Raw genomic sequence first — 7,041 nt, forward strand, 5'->3', positions numbered from 1 at the left:
GAAGGCGGGCCGTGCTTTCAAATTCCTCATGTGCATTACAATCTTTTATCAGCTCCTATATCTTAAGTCTGTTTATGGACATTTTTGCTGGAACAATATGGTTCATCTCAGAAATTGGTCTGCTTCCCTTCCCCCTGGACTTGACCCGTACAGTTTCTTCTTCTGTTTGTCTTTCACTGTCCTACCCATCCCCTCTGCTTCATCAGCTCCTTTTACCCTGCGCCATCCTTCTCCCGATCCCTCCATCAACCCCTCCACTCTCTCTCTCTAGCGCCCCGTGGCCCAAACACACTGACCTAGACTCCCCAGCCTGCTTTGATGTGAGTGATGTGACCCCTGCGCTCCAGATGCCCCTACACCGCCAGTCTTATCCTCTCCGAGAGCCGGCACAGCCCACAGAGAGGGCCGGTCATTAACCCCACATAACCCGGGCCTCCCATCCACTGCTTAAACACATGATGTATCACAACACCCACCCCCATGCATCTCCCTCGGATTCACCCAAACATGCATGCGTGGGTTGAGGGGGCCGATGACGCAACAGGCTCTTTAAACATTTAAAGAACGGGTCAGCTTTTCAAAGGGAGGAGCGGGAACCTTTGGCCACCGCTCCAGTTATCATAGTCAGCGGTTGAAAGTCTGGTGATATGTCAGCAGGAAAACAAATGAATGTCCAATGAGGGGAAAGCCCGGATGATGAATGAAACTTGACACAGGTACATTTTTGGTTTATTTGGATTATGAGTGTATATCTTTGCCATACTTTGAACGATAGGAGATAGGATGAAAAGAAACCATGTTTATTTTTCTACTAAGTGATTGAATTTGATAAAATGGAGGAAAGATATGCATGATAGGAAACTGATTGCTACAACATGTTGACATTTAAATGCAAAACAGAACAATACTGAATTCCTTCCAACGACATCCAGTCTCTTTCGGGGAAATTATTTTTCGTTTATATACAGATTAGCAGAATTTTTTTTTAAACGAGTCATCTCAGGGTAATGATGAGTCATGATCTCAGTCCACCTTAAATCAGAAACCTAAACAAATCATAGTCTGGGTGCCCCACATGACGAAGGAGAAGAGTGCAAGAACAAGAGCATTCCTAAGGGGTAGAAAAACGAGGGAGGGGATTACTCTATTAAGATGTACTGAAACCCAGATCACCACAGATGGATGAGCGCCCCGCACAAAGAGGGCTCTCACAAAATCAAATCCATCTCATGCAGGAGTTACAAACATCTGTTTGAAAAGTCAAAGTGATACAACTGTAGGTCTTTCATTAGAAACTGGGAGCCGCCTTTTGAAAACCTTCAGATAACAGGATAAGCCATCAATGTCAGAGGAGTCCGTCTTAGCTTGAAAGGACAATAAGATTGGAACGACAAAGAGGGGATTTCTTCTTATGACCACAGATTGTGATTCTCCACGCAGTTCTAAAGGAGAGGTGCCATTCTTGGCCTCAATCGACAGAGCATCTGGAACGTCCTCACAAGGAGGCAAACGCTAATATTGCTCTTGCTGGGAGATAAAATAAAGTCGTTTCTTGACACGTTCCCAGGACAGATGTTTGATTCCCGGCTGTACGCTTGTTGAGGGATGGTAGTGGAAGACGGTGTGGAATTAAGGGAGTCCTCCATCAGATAACACATTTTCTGGTTCATGTAAAGCTGCCCACCACATCAACGGAGGCATGCATCACCGTGATGGGAAATCTGTGCACGGCGGACAGTTTATACCTCCACGGCTTGGGACAGGAGCGCTGAAATGGGAGCACAGACCTTTCCATCTCCCACCATTCGGTCTTTCAGCACCACTCCTGGCCAGAGTCTTTTAAAAGAGAGTGGGAGGAGAAGGGGGGGGCCAAGAAGCGTCGTGGGGAAGAGGCAGAGAGGGACGGGGCAGTGTTGATAGGGTGCGAACGGGAGAGGGTCTCAGAGCAAAGCTGGAAAAGCCATGTGAGTTTGAACAGGAACTGCTGCCTGTGCATTTTTGTACATACTGTATATATGTTTGAGTTAAATATTTGGCACTCGATTAAAAAACTTAAAACCAATGATCAACTCACAAAAACATTTCCCCAGAGGACAATATCCTTCAGCTACGGTCAGTCAAGGTGCTCCTCTTGGATCAATATCAGGCTCCCTGCTGTTTACAACAGAAATTACATTTATAAATGTATTAAAATATTATCCATTTCAAACAGAATGTTGACATCTCCCTCTTTATGCTGATGATACCATCTTGTGTGTGAGAAGATTTGTTTTGACAAGGTTAAGCTTGATCTTAAGAACGACAAAACAGAATGTAAAAATGTCTAAAAAGCAAGAATCATTTATGTTGTTATAGAATTATTTATGTTGTTTCTCTTTTTAACTGAGAAAAAGTTGGATTTAATGAGATATCCTGTAAACTCATGCTGTTTTAATTTATCTTTAAGCACTGGAGGACATTTGATATAATGCCATTCAATTTACCACACAAAAAATCTCACCACTGTAAATGATCTGAAAAGTTGCATGGCCGTCATCATCTAAAAGGAATCAGCACTCACTATGTTTTAATCTGTTGCCGGGAATGGCCATGACACCTTCAAAGCTTCACATACTAATGGGAATAACAGACTGATCTTATTACGCACCCTTCAACAGAACTGAAATGCAAAATGGATTCACACTAGAGCCAATAACTCTGTTCTGTTTTCCAATATTTTTTAATTTTATCTGTGATTTAGTGAGTGATTTTTTTCAAGGCCTGATCTTAATCTGAATGATCAAAATCCCTGAATTGGTAAAGTTGAAGTAAGTAACTGCACGACAGAGTTATGAAGACAGAAATGAAAGAGAAGAAAAAGGGACAGAGTTTCAATTCACTGACATTTGACAAGAAACAGATGGCAACGATGGGAAAAATAGTTTTTCGTCTCGTGAAAGTATTTAGAAATTTCTATGTGATTGTGAGCCAAAACAATTTCCAGCAATGGGAGAACCGTCTTTCCCTGACAGGTAAATTATGACTGTTCAACAGTTCTTATCCCAAAAGCCAGTTCAGTAGAGTGAAGGATTGGGCCGTACCAACCATGCTCTCCAGTTTAGTGCAAAGTACACACATGTATTCATCAATTACACAAATGCATCTCGGTATAGAGACACTTTTTAATCATAGTCCACATTAATCAGGATTTGATTTTAACGTTATATTTTCATCAGATAAAAAAAGGATTCCCTCTGCGGCAATGACAGACCATTTTTAACCCAAAGGCTGCTCTCAGCTGTAGCTCTGCGTGGAAGATAACCAAGACTGAGGGAAATTATAGCATTTGCTCAGTAAAACCATTGTATCAGTTTCGAAAGGATGGTTAAGAAGTGCCATCCATCCTTGTCACGGGGAGACTGGGCAGGGTAGACCATAAGCGTTTCAATGTCAGAGCCGGGCCCAGCTGCAAAATGGCCTCCAGAGCTTCTCATCATTAGAGCTGATAAGGCACCGCGGCCAGGCTCTCCCCATTCCTCACTCAGTCTGTGGGAATTACAGGTACAGACTGTCAGTAGAAAGCAATCCTTCCTCTCTCCCACCTGGGTAGTTTCCCCATATGGAACACATTTGGACTCGTGTCAGTCCTTTGAGATCCTGCTGGTTTGTTTCACTATAAACATCTCTATCTGCTTTGACCTGGGAAGATCTCCACGGCGCTGTCCCAGGTTACACTGTAGTCACACAGAACACAACAGATGTAACACACTCAACGGAAAATAAAAGGCCAAAACTCTTACTGTAGCAGATAATAAAGAAATCAGAAAAGTTTAATGATACATTTTTTTAATAAAAAAATACCATAATATGGCCTTAAATGATTATTGAAATTAATCACAACCTCCTTTCTTTTACATACGTTTGACCATTGTTGTCATTGAATTAATTACTAGAACCTAGAAAAAGCCGCAGAAAAATAATTCAACCATTGTTAGACTCAAATGATCAGACAGATATTAAACAACCCCTGGCAGGTTTTTCTGGAGGCGTAAACAATTATTGGTGCATTTTATTATTTCTTTGTTAACCTTTGAACTTTGACCTCTCATACTTTCCATAGATATGCCTACAAACACTAAGGGATTATATCAAGACTTCACATTAAGTATTTTTAATTTATGTTCGTATTTGTGAAGCTGTCGCTTACCAAACTCTTGTTTATAATCTCTTATATAGTTGACAACCTTTGTGTTGCAATGTTCCATCCATCCATCCATCCATCTATCTATCTGGCCATGAATGGTCTTTCCAGCTTTTTTTATTTTTCTTTTCTTATCAGAAACAGTTGTTTCTTTAACGTCTAGTTTGTTATGCACAAGAGTAGTAGAGGCAGTTTATAGGAATTAAAGATGATGAAGAAATAAACACACACTTATATAAGCTTTGACGGTTTAATGTTCTTCCCAATTATTACAAATATTCCAGTTTATTTAGCAGTTACTGGGTTAATTTAGACCAAACCCACCACTACATTGCACATTTTCAAATTGATTTTGCGATCTTGGTGAAACAAGGTCGCGTGAACACTGATCACACCTAATCCGATACCAGCAGGACGTCAGTGGGCGCGAACAACCTGGTCGTACAAAGCTGTCGATTGAGCAGCGCAGCGACAGGAGTGTACCACACCCTCTGGTGCAAGAACCGTGCTGCACGTATATGCGCCAGCTATGGGATACCTCCGCCCACGACCGCAGCCGTGGCTCTATAGGAATACTCAGCAGGGAGTTCTGTAACTGCCGGGGGGATCGATACCATACCTACAGAGTAACTGAGCCCAGGGGTAGCGAGGCAGCGGCCCCCCCCCTGACCCCTCTGTGCCTTCGGAGACGATGTGCCAACACAGCAGGTCAATACGTCTAGAGGCAGCAGTATGGGGCCATCACATTTTGGGACAGCAAGTTGACCTATCATGCGTGCCACAGCCAGTCTCCTGGTGGTTTGGAAACTTCTAATCGTGTCAAATATCTCAGATCCTTAACTATGTCTTATGTTAAATTTAGAAAAATTGTTTGTGCTTGGATGATAGTTACAAAACATTTACTCTGCTATAAAAATTCCATTCCATTAAAATTCCGTTGATTTTAATTGCATCAACTTGATGACATTGTCTTTAATGGCGTCAACAGCGCGACTACTACATGACAAGGTGACAGCGACGGCCGAGTCTCTTATGGGATTACAACAGTTTTGCTTTGGAAACGTAAAGAGAGCAGACTTTAGCAGAGAATATCAGAGATATCGGCTCTTTCTATTAACACCAGCTCCCGATCAATAAACGTTACTCTCCCGAGGCACTCTTAGCGGCTTGGCAGGGTATCGATCTCCCTAAATGCAGGTGTCTGCATGTTGCTCTTGGAGAGACACTGTGGCCTGTCTGTGTGCCAGTAAGTAGCCCCCCCCCCCCCCATACCCCCACCCCTTTGCCCTAAGCTTTCACTCCCCGTCTCTCTCTCTCTCTCTCTCTCTCTCTCTCTCTCTCTTTCTCGCCACCCAGGCTAAGCAGCCAGCGTAGCGCCTCCGCAGAGGCCGATGTGTGACTTGATGCCATCAATAAAACCATCATCCGAGATGGACTTCCATCGCGCCCCGCACAGTTACCCAGGCCCTCTGCAATGAATCACCTTGATGGAGGCAGGCCCTCGAGGAGACAAACACTCAATATCTCACCAGTAGGTTTCCTCAGATCCATACCAGTTCATGTTTCTGCTTTTCTTTCTGTTTTTTGTTTTTTTTTTCCCCCTTCTGCTTTGTACTTTAGGTCTTTGGGGCTCTGGGTTAGTCAGCAGCAGCACTCACCACAAAAGGGCAGAGCGGGTTTGAAAATGACTGAGGTTAAAAGTGAGCCTCGGATGAACGACAGGTAAAAGTCACGCAGAGATGACTTATTCTGAAGTGGAATAAAACCTGGACCCAGGAGAGGTTGCTCTGAGAAATGTCTGAAAGGTGGAGCAGCTAGATGGAGTTTGTTCAAGCGTTAGGAAGTTTAGAGCTGTAAAAGGTGCAGAGCAGGAAGACTGAGACTTGGCTGCAGACGTTTGTGTCTGTGAATCAGCTGTTCTGTTTTTATCTTTCTCCTGACAGGTTGTTTGGTTTGTGTAACAGCTTATTATCTACACACGTGACAAAAGGTCACACGTTTGAGTGTCTTTGTATGTCTGTGTGTGTGTGTGTGTGTGTCTGTGGGTGTGGGTGGGTGGGTGGGTGGGTGGGTGTACAATTTTTGAATATAAACCTTAAGCTGTGAGGACATTTGGGGAAAGTGAAGACATTTAGACCGGTTCTCACTTCTTTAAAAAGATGTTAGAGGGTCAAGATTTAGTTTTAGGGTTATGGTTAGGTTGGGGTTGGACATTTAGGTGTGTGTGTGTGTGTGTGTGTGTGTGTGTGTGTGTGTGTGTGTGTGTGTGTCTGTGTCTGTGTGTCAAAAAGAGACGGAGAGAGGCTGTGATATCATGTAGGTGGTCTTCTTCTTTCTCACACTTGAAAAAAAAACGAACACGCCACGTCTTTAGCTCTTTTGCAAGATCTGATCTTAGTCAATGAAAAAAACCTTGTTCACAGAACCTCTACAGGATCAAGCATAAAGATTAAACACTTAGGACATTTTACAGCCTGTATAGATGTCACCTGAAATTATTTAGTTTTGTTATTAAAGGCCATATGAGGCCAGGGTTTGCGGTTTGAGTATAGATACAAATCAAAATTGGGGGAAAAGCAAGCACCTCTTTTGTCGGTTAATTTCCCAGTTGAAAGCTTTGCTCAGTGGTCACTGGTCAGCAGTGTGAAGCCAACACTTGACAGGTGACAGTAACAGTATGGAAGACACCCCGTGGTCTCCTATCTTAACGGAGCGCTGTATCACGACGGACAAGTCTGAAAGGACACTAAATGGCTAAAGTGACTGATAGGACAACAGACAGACACCAGCCATGATAGCCAAGTCTTGTAGCCTACACACACATAGCTGCAATCTCCGAGTGTCATTTACAGTACAATCTA

The sequence above is a fragment of the Pleuronectes platessa genome, chromosome 19 (assembly GCF_947347685.1).
Source record: "Pleuronectes platessa chromosome 19, fPlePla1.1, whole genome shotgun sequence".
Classification (NCBI taxonomy): domain Eukaryota; kingdom Metazoa; phylum Chordata; class Actinopteri; order Pleuronectiformes; family Pleuronectidae; genus Pleuronectes; species Pleuronectes platessa.